Source organism: Salvelinus namaycush, chromosome 41, assembly GCF_016432855.1.
Source record: "Salvelinus namaycush isolate Seneca chromosome 41, SaNama_1.0, whole genome shotgun sequence".
Classification (NCBI taxonomy): domain Eukaryota; kingdom Metazoa; phylum Chordata; class Actinopteri; order Salmoniformes; family Salmonidae; genus Salvelinus; species Salvelinus namaycush.
This window is the reverse complement of record NC_052347.1, coordinates 6035236-6052790: the sequence shown is the minus strand read 5'-3', so window position 1 is coordinate 6052790 and position 17555 is coordinate 6035236.

Below are 17555 nucleotides of genomic sequence, written 5' to 3'. Positions count from 1 at the left end.
GTCCAAAGGTTAGTGATTAATTTTATCTATATTGCTGGGTTTTGTGAAAGCTATTTTGGCGGTGAATAAATGGCGTTGTGTGTTTGGCTATTGTGGTGAGCTAATAGAAATATATATTGTGTTTTCGCTGTAAAACACTTAAAAAATCTGAAATATTGGCTGGATTCACAAGATGTTTATCTTTCATTTGCTGTACACCATGTATTTTTCATAAATGTTTTATGATGAGTATTTATGTATTTCACGTTGCTCTCTGTAATTATTCTGGCTGCTTTGGTGCTATTTGTGATGGTGGCTGCAATGTAAAACAACGATTTATACCTCAAATATGCACATTTTCGAACAAAACATAAATGTATTGTATAACATTATGTTATAAGACTGTCATCTGATGAAGTTGTTCAAGGTTAGTGATTAATTTTATCTCTATTTCTGGGTTTTGTGAAAGCTACCTATGCGGTGGAAACATGGTGGAAACATGGTGAAAACATGCCGTTGTGTGTTTGGCTATTGTGGTTAGCTAATATAAATACATATTGTGTTTTCGCTGTAAAACATTTTAAAAATCGGAAATGATGGCTGGATTCACAAGATGTTTATCTTTCATTTGCTGTATTGGACTTGTGATTTCATGAAATTATATTATATGATATATATGTATGAAAACAAAAATGTGTTTAAAAAAAAAAAAAACTTTTAATTTAAGGTTAGGGTAAGGAATTAAGATTAGCAGTGTGGTTAAGTTTAGGGTTAGGTTTAAAAACAGATTTTATGACTTTGGCTGTGCTAGCTAGTGACCACTGCAGAGCTGCTTCCAGGGCAAGATTTATGACAATAAAAGCCAACCTGCTCCTCAGGCCAGAGATATTGATGATCATACATCATGTGGAGTTAGGTGTTATGGACGGTGCTGTGGTGAAGTATCAGTCACAGAGACACCATAGAGGTGACAGGAGGAAGAGGAGCTAGCAGAGAGAGGTGGGCGTTGTCCTCTCCTCTGTCTGAAACTAAAAGAACGGACCAGGGTAGGCAGACACACCGTTGATCCACCACAGACACAGCTCCCTGCACTGTGCGTGCGAATGCACATACGCACACACACACACCGACACCGGCACACACACACGTACACACTCTCTCTCTCTGTCCGTCTGTCTGCTGCTAGCGGAGGCTTACGCCTCTGTTTCTCAGGGAATAGGAGATGAAGACAGTTTGTCCAAGAGAGCGTGTGAGTCAGAAAGAGAGATAGCTACCCAGTGTCCCTGTGTACGTGTTAATGAGCATAGAAGTGTTGTGTGCGTGCACGCGGGTGCTTGTCTGTGTCGAGTGTGTGTTTCTCCCCGTGTCAAATCATTTGATTACAGCTGCTCATCTGAGCCTATGACGATTGGGAATTGAAGTAGAGAGGCGGTTTGGTTTGACACACCTGTCAGCGCAGCGCTCCCTACGTAGTAACCATAAGGTGCGGTGCAGCGCGTCAGGCGTTTGTCCAGAGCATGTTAAGTCAGAGGAAAGACGCATTAGCGTCGTAGTAACAGAACCTAGATTCTATTTCTATGGTCGGTCGTAGCCTGACGCCCGCGCCGTGCTAGAACACGTCTCAATTAGAGCGTATCTAATCAAGACTCTGTGCTGTTCTTCCCAAATAGCACTCTACTCCCTTTCTAGCGCATATGGGCCGTGGTCAAAAGCAGTTCACTATAGATAGAATAGCATGCCATTTGGGACGCGGCCAGAGAGAAACCCTCGTTAAACTCTATTTTAGTTGAGACGGCCGCAGCTTATTATCTGAAGTAACGCCAACAATAACCTACAGTACTGCCAGTTGGCTTCATGCATAGTAATCCACAAGGCTCCAATTCATAATGACTGTTTGCTGTCATTTACATGTGTATTAAGTCCTTTTCATACAATACCTTAGGTGACCTGGCAACTGTACAAAATATGTGTGAACTCGTCGCTTAACTGCCATATTCAATGCCTATATCCCCTGCAACTTCACGATAATACTGCCAGAAAGCCGATGGATCGTTTAGCTAACACCAGCCTCTCTACGCCCTGTGTAGTAACGTGGGTCCTGCGTCAGCCAGGCTACGAGAAGGGCTGCCTCAGAGGAAACGCCTTCTCTATCTCGCTGTCTTTTCATTTCTCTCTCTTTCTCTCTCTCCGTCTCTCCCATTCCCTCCCTCTCCCTTTTTCTAACTGTTTCCCCCCTCTCTCTCTGCCATATATCATGGGCATCCAACCCACCACCACAAGAAGAATCCCTCTCCAATGTCTGTTTGTCTAACTGTTCAACTCCCAGGTCAAAGCTGTGCTGAGCACCAAACGCTATTGCAGCCCTGGGAGAGACAAAGGGTTGTTTATGGACAGCTCTCGAAATGAAAAACAAGGGAACAAACAGAACACACAAACAGGACACTATCACTATCACTCTCTCTCTCTCACACACACACACACACACACACACACACACACACACACACACACACACACACACACACACACACACACACACACACACACACACACACACACACACACACACACACACACACACACACACACACAGAAACATCTCTTGGGTTTTTCTCTGTCTGGAGATGTAAGAGAAACGATTGGCAGACGATACAGTATAAATAACCTGCTGGGAAACTTCCCTAAGTCGAAATGAATAATGCCGGAAGAGACACCGTCCACAGGCCACCCACACACACACACACGCGCAAGCATGCATGCACACCGCACATACACACATACACATTTTCTCTTTCTTCTTGTTGCAGTTCACTTGTTAATCGGATGCAAGCAGCACAGGGGGAGGGGGCATTGGGGAATGTTGTGCTGCTTGTCTGTTAGAACATTATTCCAGTGAAGCAAAGGTCTCTGTGAGAAGTTTGATCCAAAGCTGCAGTGACTTATGCTTTGTGGTCTTTGAGTTGTTGTTGAATTTATCCCCCTTCAACATTTCTCCTCTCCTCAGAACCAGCCCTTCCTTGCCTCTCTGACTCATGGGTGTGTTACGTAAAGATATGACACTCACTCACTTTTCCCCATTGCCCCGGCTGGCGCATAGGGCAAAGAAGATGTGACACAGCTCATTTCTACTCCAGTATTGGTTTTCTGTGTACCCAGTTATCTATTTTAACTTGTTTTAACTGTCTGCTATTGGTTGCTAAGGAAGTATTCTATCGGAAAGGCACATTTCAGCGCAAGCAAACAATCAAGTATAATCTTATTTTACCATCACCCAGCAATCCTCTCCCTGACCGGACCAGATTATTGTTCAGACTGCAGGTTGACTGCAGCAGGTTGGGAGGGAGGGAGGGAGGATGGTTGGTCAAGAGATAGATAGATAGATACAAGTAACTACCAAAATAAAGGAAACACCAACATAAATCGTGTTAATAGGGTGTTGGTCCACCACGCGCCAGAACAGCTTCAATGCACCTTGGTATAGATTCTACAAGTGTCTGGAACTCTATTGGAGGGATGTGACACCATTCTTCCATGAGAAATTCCATCATTTGTTATTTTGTTGATGGTGGTGGGAAACACTGTCTCGGGCGCCGCTCCAGAATCTCCCATAAGTGTTCAATTGGGTTGAGATGTGGTGACTGAGACGGCCATGGCATATGGTTTACATCGTTTTCATGCTCATCAAACCATTCAGTGACCACAATAAACCATTCAGTGACGCTAAGCATGATGGGATGTTAATTGCTTAATTAACTGAGGAACCACACCAATGTGGAATCACCTACTTTTAATTAACCTTGTATCCTTCATTTACTAAAGTGTTTCCATTATTTTGGCAGTTACTTGTAGATGATAGATAGATAGATGATAGATAGATGATAGATAGGACTATTCTTTACTGCTAGGTTCAGTCCGTGTTATATTGAGTACTCTATCCTGCCAGAGGGAGAGGGAATTGGAGAGAAAATGTGAACAGAGGACTTTAAAATGCTGACAAGAGACCTAACATTACTCTAATGAAGATACACATATCTGCAGAGTCTGTGTGGATGTAAGAAGTGTTGGGGATGCAGATGCTGTGTTGTTGCTGCTGCTGATGTAGATAGAAACAAGAGGTGGCCAGAGAGGGAGAGAGGAAGAGAGGGAGAGAGGAAGAGTGGGGAAAGACACAAATGATCACGCCATGCAACAGTGTTTCTAAGGTCCAATTAAATGTAAGAGAATCCTATTGTGAGAGGATTCAAGTAGCCAATCAGGTACTAAGGGTAATATAAACACTTTTGTTCTTTATTATATATGCAAGAAAAACAGAAGAGACATGAAACTGTTGAATGTCTGTAGATTTCACTGCTAGACTAAAGCTGCTCATTATGCATGGCAACGGCAGAGTCCCACTTTGAATGAGAGATGCACGAGCAGTCTCTCTCTAGCTCTCTCTGCACGCACACACTCGTACACACACACACACACACAGACACACAAGTACACACATGAACCCATCTGATCCAACAATGGGCACACACAGAGCACACTCACAAATACGCTTTCTCTCTCTCTCTCTCTCTCTCTCTCTTCTCTCTCTCTCTCTCTTCTCTCTCTCTCTCTCTCTCTCTCTCTGTGTATTTATTCCAGACGTACTGTGCTAGGCTGTGTGAAACCAAGCTCCATATAAAAGGATAGCTGCTCTACCTGGCTGGCACCTCCACCCCCGTCCCCCTCATCTCTTCACCCCCTCATATCAGCAGTACCCCCCCCCCCCCCCCCCCCCACCCAGGAACCCACCATCACCTTCACCCTGACAGCTCATCACCCGCCCGTTGCACTCTCCCGGTCACTGTCCACACGCTAGACCCCGAGACACGGCCTGTCAATCACAGAGTGGGAGGGAGACAGAGAAAGAGAGAAGGGGAGAGAGAGAGAGAGAGAGAGAAGGGGAGAGAGAGAGAGAGAGAGAGAGAGAGAGAGAGAGAGAGAGAGAGAGAGAGAGAGAGAGAGAAGGGGGAGAGAGAGAGAGAGAGAGAGAGAGAGAGAGAGAGAGAGAGAGAGAGAGAGACCCAATTGCAGAAGCACATGCTACCAGCGGCATATCTGGAGCTCTTCCAGTGAACACATAATCACATGATATATGGATGTTTCCTTATCCTCGCACTGCTCCCTCCCTGCAGTGCGCCACAGTCCTACAGCAGTGCATCCCTGCAAGGTGTCGCATCAATAAACAACCAAGCAGTGAAGGTGTTACACCAATTAAAGTCCCCCCCCCCCCCCCCCATCACTCTGTGGTCTCTGTCTCTCACTAGAGCCCTGCCCAAAGGGAGGTAGAGGAGTATTAGAAGTGTCAGAGGGAACGACAGACACCATGTTATAGCACACCCCAAAGCAAAATCCCCAAAACGAACTGAGGAAGAGCCTATTGAATGTGGAAGTTTGGTGTTGTTGCCTGTCTTACTGAAGGAGTCATTACAGTTCACATACAGTCTCCCTGAAGTCTCCTGTATCCTGTAGCCTTGATCAAAGCCACCGCAGTGGTTTTCCAGGGAGAGAGAATGGTGGTAAGTCAACCAATCAATCAAATGTATTTATAAAGCCCTTTTTTACATCAGCTGATGTCACAAAGTGCTATACAGAAACCCAGCCTAAAAATCCCAAACAGCAAGCAATGCAGATGTAGAAGCACGGTGGCTAGGAAAAACACCCTAGAAAGGCAGGAATCTAGGAAGAAACCTAGAGAAGAACCAGGCTCTGAGGGGTAGCCAGTCCTCTTCTGGCTGTGCCGGGTGGAGATTAGAAACCTAGAGAGGAACCAGGCTCTGAGGGGTGGCCAGTCCTCTAATGGCTGTGCTAGGTAGAGAGGAACCAGGCTCTGAGGGGTGGCCAGTCCTCTAATGGCTGTGCTAGGTAGAGAGGAACCAGGCTCTGAGGGATGGCCAGCCCACTTCTGGCTGTGCCGGGTGGAGACTAGAAGAGTGCATGTCCATTAAGGCCAGATCGTTCTTCAAGATGTTGATAGTGATGACAGTCTGCAGCTACTAGAAGGGTGCTATTTTCCTGGCTGCTGTCCACTCCCCCAGAATCTAATCTGCTCCTCGACACACACAGACAGACGCACACACACACACACACAAACACACATGCATGCACACACACCTCAGCCCGTCTGGCCAAGGCACGCCACTGTGAGCCAGCCCAGCGGCGACACTCTAAAGTCCTCTCCTTCTCCCTCTTTGGTTCTCTGCCTTTCTCTCAATTTCTGACATCCTTCATCTAAATTGGGACTAGTGGGAACACGCTGCAGGCGGCTTCAGGGAGCGTCTGTTATCTGATGGGAGTCATTCTTCTCTATCTCCCTCTCGTCAGAATGGCCTTGTGCTTGTCTGATATCTGGTCACGTCAAATAACTCAGGAGGCCTTATTTTTTGGGGTGGCTCTGATTGTGTGTGTGAAAGAGAAATAGATGGATAGAAAGATAAGATAGAAGGATAGACGGGGAGATGGGATGTGTGCAGCGTGTGTGTGTGTATGTGTGTGCGCGTGCGTGTGCGAAAGATTGACAGCAAGAACCCCAAATCCTGAGACCATCAGCCCCTGTCTGTAGGGTCCATACCCCTCTCCCTGATCCGATTATTTGGAAAGAATGGCTTTGACATTTACCACAGTGCTCAACTAATGGATTCTTAATAGACTACAACCGAGAAAGTGTCTTTGGGCACAAAGCTATTATATTTCAAGCATTTAAACGGGAGCTCCATAGGCAATTAACCTACTATTTTAACACTGCAGGAGCCTCAATCAGAACCGTGGGGTTTAAGGTGAACAAGATAAATCATTGTGGCACTGACCCTTGATGCCTTTATACTACAACCTAAGCTCCCAGTAACGAAGGGAGAGATTATAGTAGTAGCTGACATTGAGGAATGAAGCGGGATGTTGAAATCCCTGATGAGTCGGGTGGGTTTTGAATGGTGGGCTGATATTTTGGGTGCTGGTGGGAGAGTGAGTGCGTGTGAATAGCATAACCAATCACTCCCAGACACAGACAGACAGACAGACAGACAGACAGACAGACAGACAGACAGACAGACAGACAGACAGACAGACAGGCAGGCAGGCAGGCAGGCAGGCAGGCAGGCAGGCAGGCAGGCAGGCAGACAGACAGACAGACAGACAGACAGACAGACAGACAGACAGACAGACAGACAGACAGACAGACAGACAGACAGACAGACAGACAGACAGACAGACAGACAGACAGACAGAAAGGTCACTGCGTGTCTGATGAGGAACATGCTCACTGAGCACAAAACAAAGGCAGGAGACAGGAGAGAAATCATTCTACGTGGGTAAATGTGTTTTCTTCCTAGTAGTGATGATATGATAGGAACATGTTCTGATTGCAATGTCAGAGTGATGTAGTAAGTTGTATGCTATGAAAATAAATAAAGAGTTGCAGACTGTATATACAAGCTCCCAGTCATTTATTGGATAAACCACCAATGTTTTGGCATCACTGTGCCTTCTTCAGGGTGATGTAGTAAACCATAGACATCTGGAATACAATAGAAATGTGAAGCATGTGTGAGCTGATTCAGTGTCTGTGTGAGACAGTGTGTGTGTGTGTGTGTGTGTGTGTGAGAGAGAGAGAGAGAGAGAGAGAGAGAGAGAGAGAGAGAGAGAGAGAGAGAGAGAGAGAGAGAGAGAGAGAGAGAGAGAGAGAGAGAGAGAGAGAAAGAGGGAGGGAGAGTTGGAGTGAGAGTGTGTGTGTGTATGTGTGTGGGGGGGGGGGGACAACCGCAGGGTGCATGTGACGCGTCTACTACAGTAGTGTCTAGGTAGAGGTTAATTGCATACCCCCTTACCACGTGCTTGCATACTAGCCGGCTAGCCCTTGTGGTGAATTGGGGAGCAGCTTCATGCACAAGTCTCCCCTTTCCGGTACAAAGCCTCTGACCAAGACTCCTGTACGGCCTCCTCGCGGCGGCACACATTAACTGGTTGACTTGAAACTCCAGGCTATCCGGCAGGGGATCTCGGAGCAGCAGTGGGCCCCAGAGATGCGTCCGTGCAGGCCCACCTCTGTGTGGACACGTCCTGGCAGCCATCAACCACTGATCCACTGCCTTGTGTGTTAGTCTGGTATGACAAAAGTTAGGGGAGCACACCCTGAGAGAAAAGCAGCATGCTGGCGGCGTGCGGTAGGCGGACGCCGACAGACTGGGGTTTCGGCAGCCTCCTGCAGTTGTGGAAGATACTGGTCGTCCTGGGTTTCCCTCCTTGCCACTGGAATTTCACCTTCCTACAGTGAAGTAGTGCTGTTGGGGATTGTGCACCCTCGGCGGCACCTTAAAGAACTTCCTTTGCGCAGGTAACCACTTCTGACCTCGGTGAAGCCATCAACCGGAAACCGGACTAAAGTCTGGCGGCCTTGGGGTGTCTGGTGACGGGGGCAGGAGTGAATGCGGGGGCAGGAGTGAATGCACCGGGAGCGCTTAGTCAGACACCTGCACTCCAACGGCATAGGGCTATTATGGTCGCCAGCAGCTGGGACTTGAGTGGCAACTGCTCTCGGCAGACCCCTGTGTGACTGAGCAGCCCTATTTAGGAGCCATACTGCTCACCCCAGCTGGGGAGAGGCCTAGAAAAGGTGGCCTAAAAATTGCCCACTCACTCCATCCTGGATAGGCTACCGCACCTATTTCAGTTCCACTCAGCGGTCAAAAAATGCTGAAGAAAATAATTCCCCTGAAACTGGCGACATGGAACATCAGAACTCTTTTGGACACTGACGATAATAGCGATAGACCCCATCGGAAGAACAGCTTTGATTGCTGCAGAACTAAAGTGTGACAACATTGACAAAGCTGCCCTGAGTGAGACCAGGTTCCTGGATGAAGGTTCCCTGAAAGAGGAGGGAGAAGGCTACACCTTCTGGAAAGGTTACCCTCTGGGCGGACAACATCAGCACGGTGTGGGACATTACAATCAAGAACAGCCTTCTACCCAGCCTCACCGAAACACCCGTTGGCATAAGTGAAAGACCCATGCCTCTCCGTATCCCCCTAGCCAAGATGCGTTATGCTACTCTTCTCAGTCAAATCAAATCAAATCTTATTAGTCACATGCGACGAATGCAACAGGTGTAGACCTTACAGTGAAATGCTTACTTACGAGCCCTTAACCGACAATGCAGTTTCAAAAAAATATGGATAATAACAAGAGATAAAAGTAACATGTAATTAAAGAGCAGCAGTAAAATAACAATAGCGAGACTATATACAGGGGGGTACCGGTACAGAGTCATTGTGCGGGGGCACTGGTTAGTTGAGGTAGTATCAACATGTAGGTAGAGTTATTAAATTGACTATGCATAGATGACAACAGAGAGTAGCAGTGGTGTAAAGAGGTGGAGGGGGGGGGGGGGGAAATGCAAATAGTCTGGGTAGCCATTTGACTAGATGTTCAGGAGTCTTATGGCTTGGGGGTAGAAGCAGTTGAGAAGCCTCTTGGACCTAGACTTGGCGCTCTGGTACCGCTTGCCGTGCAGTAGCAGAGAGAACAGTCTATGACTAGGGTGGCTGAAGTCTTTGACAATTTTTAGGGCCTTCCTCTGACACCCCCTGGTATAGAGGTCCTGGATGGCAGGAAGCTTGGCCCCAGTTATGTACTGGGCCGTTCGCACTACCCTCTGTAGTGCCTTGCGGTCAAAGGCCGAGCAGTTGCCATACCAGGCAGTGATGCAACCAGTCAGGATGCTCTCGATGGTGCAGCTGCAGAACCTTTTGAGGATCTGAGGACCCATGCCAAATCTTTTCAGTCTCCTGAGGGGGAATAGGTTTTGTCGTGCCCGCTTCACGACTGTCTTGGTGTGCTAGGACCATGTTTGTTGGTGATGTTGTCACCAAGGAACTTGAAGCTCTCAACCTGCTCCACTGCAGCCCCGTCGTTGAGAATGGGGGTGTGCTCGGTCCTCTTTTTCCTGTAGTCCACAATCATCTCCTTTGTCTCGATCACGTAGAGGAAGAGGTTGTTGTCCTGGCACCACACGGCCAGGTCTCTGACCTCCTTCCTATAGGCTGTCTCGTCGTTGTCGGTGATCAGGCCTACCACTGTTGTGTCATCGTCAAATTTAATGATGGTGTTGGAGTCGTGCCTAGCCGTGCAGTCATGAGTGAACGGGGAGTACCGGAGGGCACTGAGCACGCACCCCTGAGGGGCCCCTGTGTTGAGGATCAGTGTGGCGGATGTGTTGTTACCTACCCTTACCACCTGGGGGCGGCACGTCAGAAAGTCCAGGATCCAGTTGCAGAGGGAGGTGTTTAGTCTAGAGGTCGACCGATCGGCATGGCCGATTAATTTGGGCCGATTTCAAGTTTTCATAACAATCGGTAATCACCATTTTTGGACACCGATTATGGCCGATTACATTGCATTCCACGAGGAAACTGCGTGGAAGGCTGACCACCTATTACGCGAGTGCAGCAAGGAGCCAAGGTAAGTTGCTTGCTAGCATTAAACTTATCTTATAAAAAACAATCAATCTTCACATAATCACGGGTGATGATTTAACAAAGGCGCATTCGCAAAAAAATCACAATCGTTGCACGAATGTACCTAACCATAAACATATTTTACCTTCCTTAAAATCAATACACAGAACTATATATTTTTAAACCTGCATTTTAATTAAAGGCAATTCATTTTAGCAAAATATGTTTATGGTTAGGAACATTTGTGCAACAATTGTGCTTTTTTCGCGAATGCGCCTTTCGGCGATCACCGATTGTTATGAAAACTTGAAATCGGCTCTAATTAATGCTGATTAATTGGTCGACCTCTACTCTCAACAGCCCCACATCTGCTACCCTTCACAAGGAATGGTGTGCATCGCGCAAGAAAGTGCAAACAACCTTGCATGCGCTGCAGAACGAATGGTTGACTAATAAGGCACAGGAAATCCAAATTTATGCTGACAAAAACGACATGCACAATTTCTACAACTAAAGCTATCTATGGCCCAAGAAGTCGCTCCATAACCCCCATGAAAACAGCTGATTGTCTGACTCTCTTGAAGGACCAAAACCAGATCCTATGAGGTGGGTTGACCACTTTGAAGCACTACTCAATCAGCATTCTCCTACAGACCACTACATCCTGGAAGAACTGCTTGTCCGTCCACCCATTCAAGACCTCAACCATTCGCCAACCTTCCAAGTGGTGTTATCAGCTATCCGTTCCCTCAAGAACAACAAGACTCCTGGCGCTGATGGCATCACGGCAGAGCTACTTAAGAAGGGAGGTTACTTCTGTACCAGAACACTCCACCAGTACATTCCTGAGGTTTGGGACCTGGAGAACGTCCCCCAACAGTGGCGGGATGCAAACATTGTCACCATCTATAAGAACAAGGGTGACAAGTCCATCTGCGGCAACAGCCGGGGGATATCCCTTCTGGCTGTTGCCGGCAAGGTCCTGGCCAAGGTGATGTTACACAGGCTGGTGAACGACATCACAGAGGAACTGCTGCCAGAGTCACAATGCGGCTTCAGAAAGAACAGGAGTACGGTCCACATGATATTCATGGCAGGACAACTCCAGGAGAAGTGCCGTGAACAACAACAGGACCTTTTTATGGCCTTCGTCAACCTCTCCAAGGCCTTCAACACTGTAAGAAGGGAACTACTATGGGGCATTCTACTCAAATTTGGCTGTCCAGACAAATTTGTCAACATCCTTTGCCAGTTCCATGATGGGATGATAGCTCGGGTGGCCATAGGAGTGCAGGAGTCAGTGCCCTTTGTAGTAAGCATCGGTGTGAGGCAGGGGTGTGTGCTGGCACCGGTACTCTTTAACATCTTCCTCCTATGTGTCACCCAGCTTCTCCACAAGGAGAACAGCGGTGTTGTGGTGGATTTCAGGCTGGAAGAAAACAGTCCCCAAAGAATTGTGTGTGTGTGTTTGTGTCTGTTTAAAAAGGCACTTCAAGAAAAAACACTTTAAACCCTGACCCTCTTTACCGTGTATTCTATAGTCTACTACTTCAAGGTCATTTTTGAAATGTACCTTTCAAAATAGTGTCTCACAGTCAGGTAGCATTCTATGTAATCACAAACCTCATTTGAACAACTGAGGCTGAGCGTAGGTAAGCTACATCAATGGGCGCTGTGTGCTTTTATCTAACGCTGCATGCAAAAACCTTCATACCAGTCGGCATAGCAGGACAAGAATGCAAGAAAGAGAAGCAAGAAAGAGAGTGACGGCAAAAGCAAGCAAGCACAATTGTATGCGTTGCTATGGTGATTTCAGTAAACAAAGAGTGCAAATCAACATCGGGTGGAAAACAACGGTATGGCAGAAGGCAAAAGTTGAAATAGTTTAACTCTGGCGGCGGCAAGACCCGTCTACAGTGGCGTCTGACTGCATTCATCGCCAGCCTCAAGGCATTTACCGTCGATCTCTCATTGAAAACAATGACATCCAGTTTGCCGTCTATCTCCTGCCATCTAAACCCAGCATTCACCTCAACCTCAGCAAATACAAAAGTCAATGACGCATGATAGACAATGATAGAAACATGCACAGCAAGGCAGTCAAATGACCAGAACATCAAGGGACAACATGTAATAGCTTGTTTCTATCATTTTTGACCCCATGGGCCTTGAATTCTGGACAGTAAATGAGTTTGAGTCAATTGAGAAGTTGCTTGGCACTCTGTAATCTCTTCTATTAAACTAAATAATTGTGAGTGGAGTAATGCTGTGAGTATCTGCAGTGTTCAAATAATTTACATTCAAAACTAAACAAACTTTCCTAATGGGCCTGATGGCAAGATAACCTGGACAGGACATTTATTCTAAAACATTCTGGAACCTGCGTGTCCCTTTGTAAAGTCTTGAGCATAGACACACACACATGCACACACGCACGCACGCACGCACGCACGCACGCACGCACACACACACACACACACACACACACACACACACACACACACACACACACACACACACACACACACACACACACACACACACACACACACAGTAAGAGAGAGAAAGAAAACGTTCCAATCATCTTGCCCCCTTTACGTCACCTGACGTGAGTTATTTTAGTTCCCCATAGTGACGCAATTTACTGATGACGCGGTTTGAAATGCACCTGGCTGAAATCTACTGTGTTCAAGACAGTTGGGTTTATTACGATTCAAATTATGAAAAAAACTCTATATGTTATAATAAATAATATAAAAACTACAATACTGTAATAAAGCAGTAATTAACTATAATTTTTTCCCTGATATTAAGTAAACAGTAACTCCATCTCAGCATCGTAAAACAAAAGAAAGATATCAATGTGATGGTGAAAGCAACAAGCACTTTTGACTTTCTTAAACCATGTCATACAGGCTACTGGTATGTGGTTGTGTCATGGCTTTCTGGCCAAATATTACACGTGTTATTAACACAAATCAAACATATTCACCATGTGAAAACACCTGGAACAACCATTCAAACACCTTCATATTACAAAATCTCCACTATCTAGTCAGAAGAACGGACTGCGTAAAACCTTCACACCACTGTGGACTGAGGTTCAAATTTCTCCCGCTGGTTATCTTGCAAGGATAGTTGTTGTTTCACCGAGGTCCGAGACAGTTGTCAGCCAGTGAGACATGTGATCGTAGTATACTACTTGCCTTTGACACCGGTGTGATGGACATGTTGCTTGGCGAGCGTTGGAGCTGCGTCTCGGTCTCCATCTCGCTGTTCTCCGTCATCATCAGTCTCTTCACGAGATTAAATGAGACAGTCTGCTGTATGTGGTCCGGGTTCCAGAATAACCGGACTGTTACTGCTGAATTCATTCAAATGTGAGTTAGTCAAAAGTACTGCCCAGTGTAGCGGTTGAAATTGGCTAAATAAAGTGTGGCATCTCACCACGTTTTAACGATTCACGCGCGCGGGGAATAGGCAGGCTGTTGAGGATCATGCGGCACGAGATGCACAGGGTTCCGTCCAATTAATACACATCACAGGTCGAAAGGCATTTTAGGTCAGGGCTGCAGAAAGGGTGCAGTCTGTGGCGGTATTCAAAAGATTGGACCTTAGTTACGCATCAGCAAATAACGCTCCTATCCTGCCCTGCGAGGCAAGTAACCTACCAACTGCTATTCTCCCTGATAGTACTATAGTAGTCAACTAAACTCTGATCCAAATACCTCATGTTGGAACAAGCAGGTGCGACTCTACTAAAGAAGAACACATATTAATAATGTGTTCGAATCTGAGGGCTTATAGTCCATTAGATTTCCAAAAACAAGTAGTTGAGATGTTCCAGGAAGGTTTCTCGCACAAGCCAGAACTCCTGTAGTAGTAGTATGGTAAGGGTGCAATAGCATTTTCCTTTCGTCGAACCTTTAACTGGACGTGTGCTGCCAACATAAATTCGACTAAACTTCAAACCCAGTCACGCCTCCATGTGCGTCCGTGGCGCATGATTGGCGCACTCTTTACAACTATGTCAATATTAATTTACTCAAATTTCAGGATTGGTGGTTGTCAGAATTTCATAAAGGGGGGCGATATCTTGGTGTGACAGTAGGTTATGATGGAAAATACTGGGCTTCAAACAAAGCTCCCATAAACGTATTGGGAACAGGGAAAATCTCTGTGTAAATTAACGCCATGGTCACAGAACATTTGTATTGTCGACATTTCTATTGATGGGCTATCATAAAGTGTTTACTCACATGCCTAAAACGATATGGTTCAAATAAAGATACCTTTCGCATAACGATTACATTAGAGATTGTTATTTTAGAATAAATGGTCAGTGTAGCGGTGATTTTTTCAAAAACTTTTGAAAAAAGCTACTTTTGTTTCCACCGTCACCACCATGTCTTGTTTCTAGGTGTTAGTCATCAATATAGGTAGGCTGACTATATGTGCCCTTCTGTATGCGTCATCGAGCACAAGTCAAACAAGATCAGACTCTCTCTCTCTCTCTCTCTCTGTGTGTGCAATGGACAGCTCACGAATCAGCATGATGAATCACTTCCAAATAATAGACTGTACCTTATCACACCTTAGAGCACGCACCACAGGGTACATGTGAATGTCATACCTGTCTATTATGAAATGATTGGTTAGGGGGCCAGGTTTTCCACACTGATGTGATGACATCTTGCCTGAAGTGCAATAGATTATTCGAAAACCGTTTCAATCATTGCACGTTGACTAGTGCACTTGTCTTGGAATGAACACAGAGAATGAAGCAGTCTCACCAGGTAGCCTACTGATAATACGGTCTGTTTATACTGAGGCTAAATATGAAAAACACTGATCTGACTGACCCAGAGGAGGGATACAAAGTCTGGGAATATAATCCGAGAAGAGCTTCAATTTATATTAATAGTTTTCAAGTGGTTTCCCCCGGAAAGACGACCCTTGTGGGACAGGTTGGCCCATTTTCCACTGTCTGTCTGAAAGTATCTACATGAACATATCTAAAAGAGAGGTAGGAAGTAGGAGGATAGTTAGAGAAAGGGAATAAAGAGAGTGAGAGCGAGGGAATGAGTGAGATAAAGAGAGACACCAGAGCATCTTCGAGTAATGATCTTCTCTGTTCTCTTCCTCATCCTGGTTTCTGTCCTCTCCTTTCTTTAACCACCATGCTCCGCTCCAAGGTTACCTGTGCTTATAAAACGAACCCCTACGTGCAGTCTTTGTTACAGCAGCTTCCATTTAGCAGATAAAGTAAGTGTTGCACAGCCCATCTCTCCTTCATTTTCTCCCTGTCCTATAAAACACAGCGGGCACAGTCACAGACCCTATCTGCCTTATAAAGGTGAGCTCCTAATCTCCTATACAGATGTACCTCTGATGCCTAAACAGCAGGCAGTGGCCATTCATCATGTGTCATGTGATACTGACAGGGTGATGGTTATAAGGGGGGCTACAAATGGTGGCTGTGGTTACAAACAATTTCCTTAGTCTTCGAACCCATCACATTCATCTGTTGTTTTCCATTGATTGGTCATTTGTTCAACTGTGGACTCACTGACAGGGATAATCAGAGACAAACTCTTCTACTTTCACATAGGTGAAAGGGGAAGAGTGATGGAGAGCCTGTGTGTGTGTGTGTGTATGTGCAAACACAGAGCTGGTAGCAGTCTGCCACAACATCAGAGAGAGCTACACTTCGGCATATGATTACAGTATTTCTATGTATGTATGTATGCATTCCATTATTCCACCTAAGCCCTTCATCAAAGTTTGGGCTAAGCTGTCAGAAGCCATTTAATGGAGGAGAGAGGGAGAGAGAGAAGATAGAGAGGGGGGGGAGAGAGGGAGCAAGAGAGGAGGAAAGGAAGCCAAGGAGAGTGACATTATTATTGTGTTACCCCAGCCTCAGTAATCATATTCAAATGAATTATTCCTAGTTTTCTCCAGCGCGTCAGCAGCAAGTGCCAGCTGCATGGCAGATTGTGCAGACGCAGAGAGCAATGGAACATGCTACCCAATATAACACTGGGGCTGCAGTTTGATCTCCTGCATGTGTGTTTAGGGGAGGCATGTGTGTGCGCATCGTTTGTCGACTGCCACATGCGTCATATCTAAGCATATGCCACATTAGTCTCTAAAGAGTGTGTATAATGTCATTATGCTGAATGGCACCCAGTGTGACCAATTACCCGAGTGTGAGTCTTGACTACAAACTTAGCCATAGGACACAGCATTCTTATTAGTCCATTGCTTTGTGTGGAGTAAAATACACCGTCAATGAACATTCATACGATTGTCAATCTGCCTGCTCTGCTGTGCACTCGCAGACTAATACCCCAGGTGTCTGTAAGCCAGCGAAAAATAAGGTCCCCCCAATGACAAGATAGGAGGCAAAAACAAGCCACTCCATGCCAGAGGGAAGGAGAAGGAGGAACACAATATCTCCAGCAGCAGGGGGACAACTGGAGCCAAAATGGCTCCCATGTGGCACTATGAGCCCAACAACATCACAAGCTAAGTCGCTGGTCGTCATGGCACTGTAGGACGGGTAGAAGTGTGGTTACTCCCAATGGGGCAGATATGAATGAACAGGATCATTCTCGGTGATTTTGTCAATGACATCAGATACCCACACACCATTAGTATGGAGACTTGGGTTACATACATGTTTGAATTAAGTTTTGCTACAAAGTGGATCAATTAAGTAAAAGAGCATTTAACTACTCGTAACATAGTTCCAGTCTGCTTCTTACAACCCTGCACAGTCCTCAGGGTTGGGTTTCTCAGACTTTTTTTGGAAAGTAGCTTATTGCTGCCCTCTAGTGTTATGCTAAGGTTAGGACAACATGCATTACATACAGTAACAGGAAAACATGTAGGACTATTATAATATAGTGGAGACTACCTGACCAGGAAAAACTCTGGTCCCTATATATAGTCTATAACTGGGGCCAAGAGTTTTGCCTAGTCAGGCCAGGAAAAATTTCAGAGCAAAATTAATTAACACTTCAACATACTGCAATTACAGAAATAACAGGCAAATCTTAATAATATATAGTTATATATTTATTCATACATACA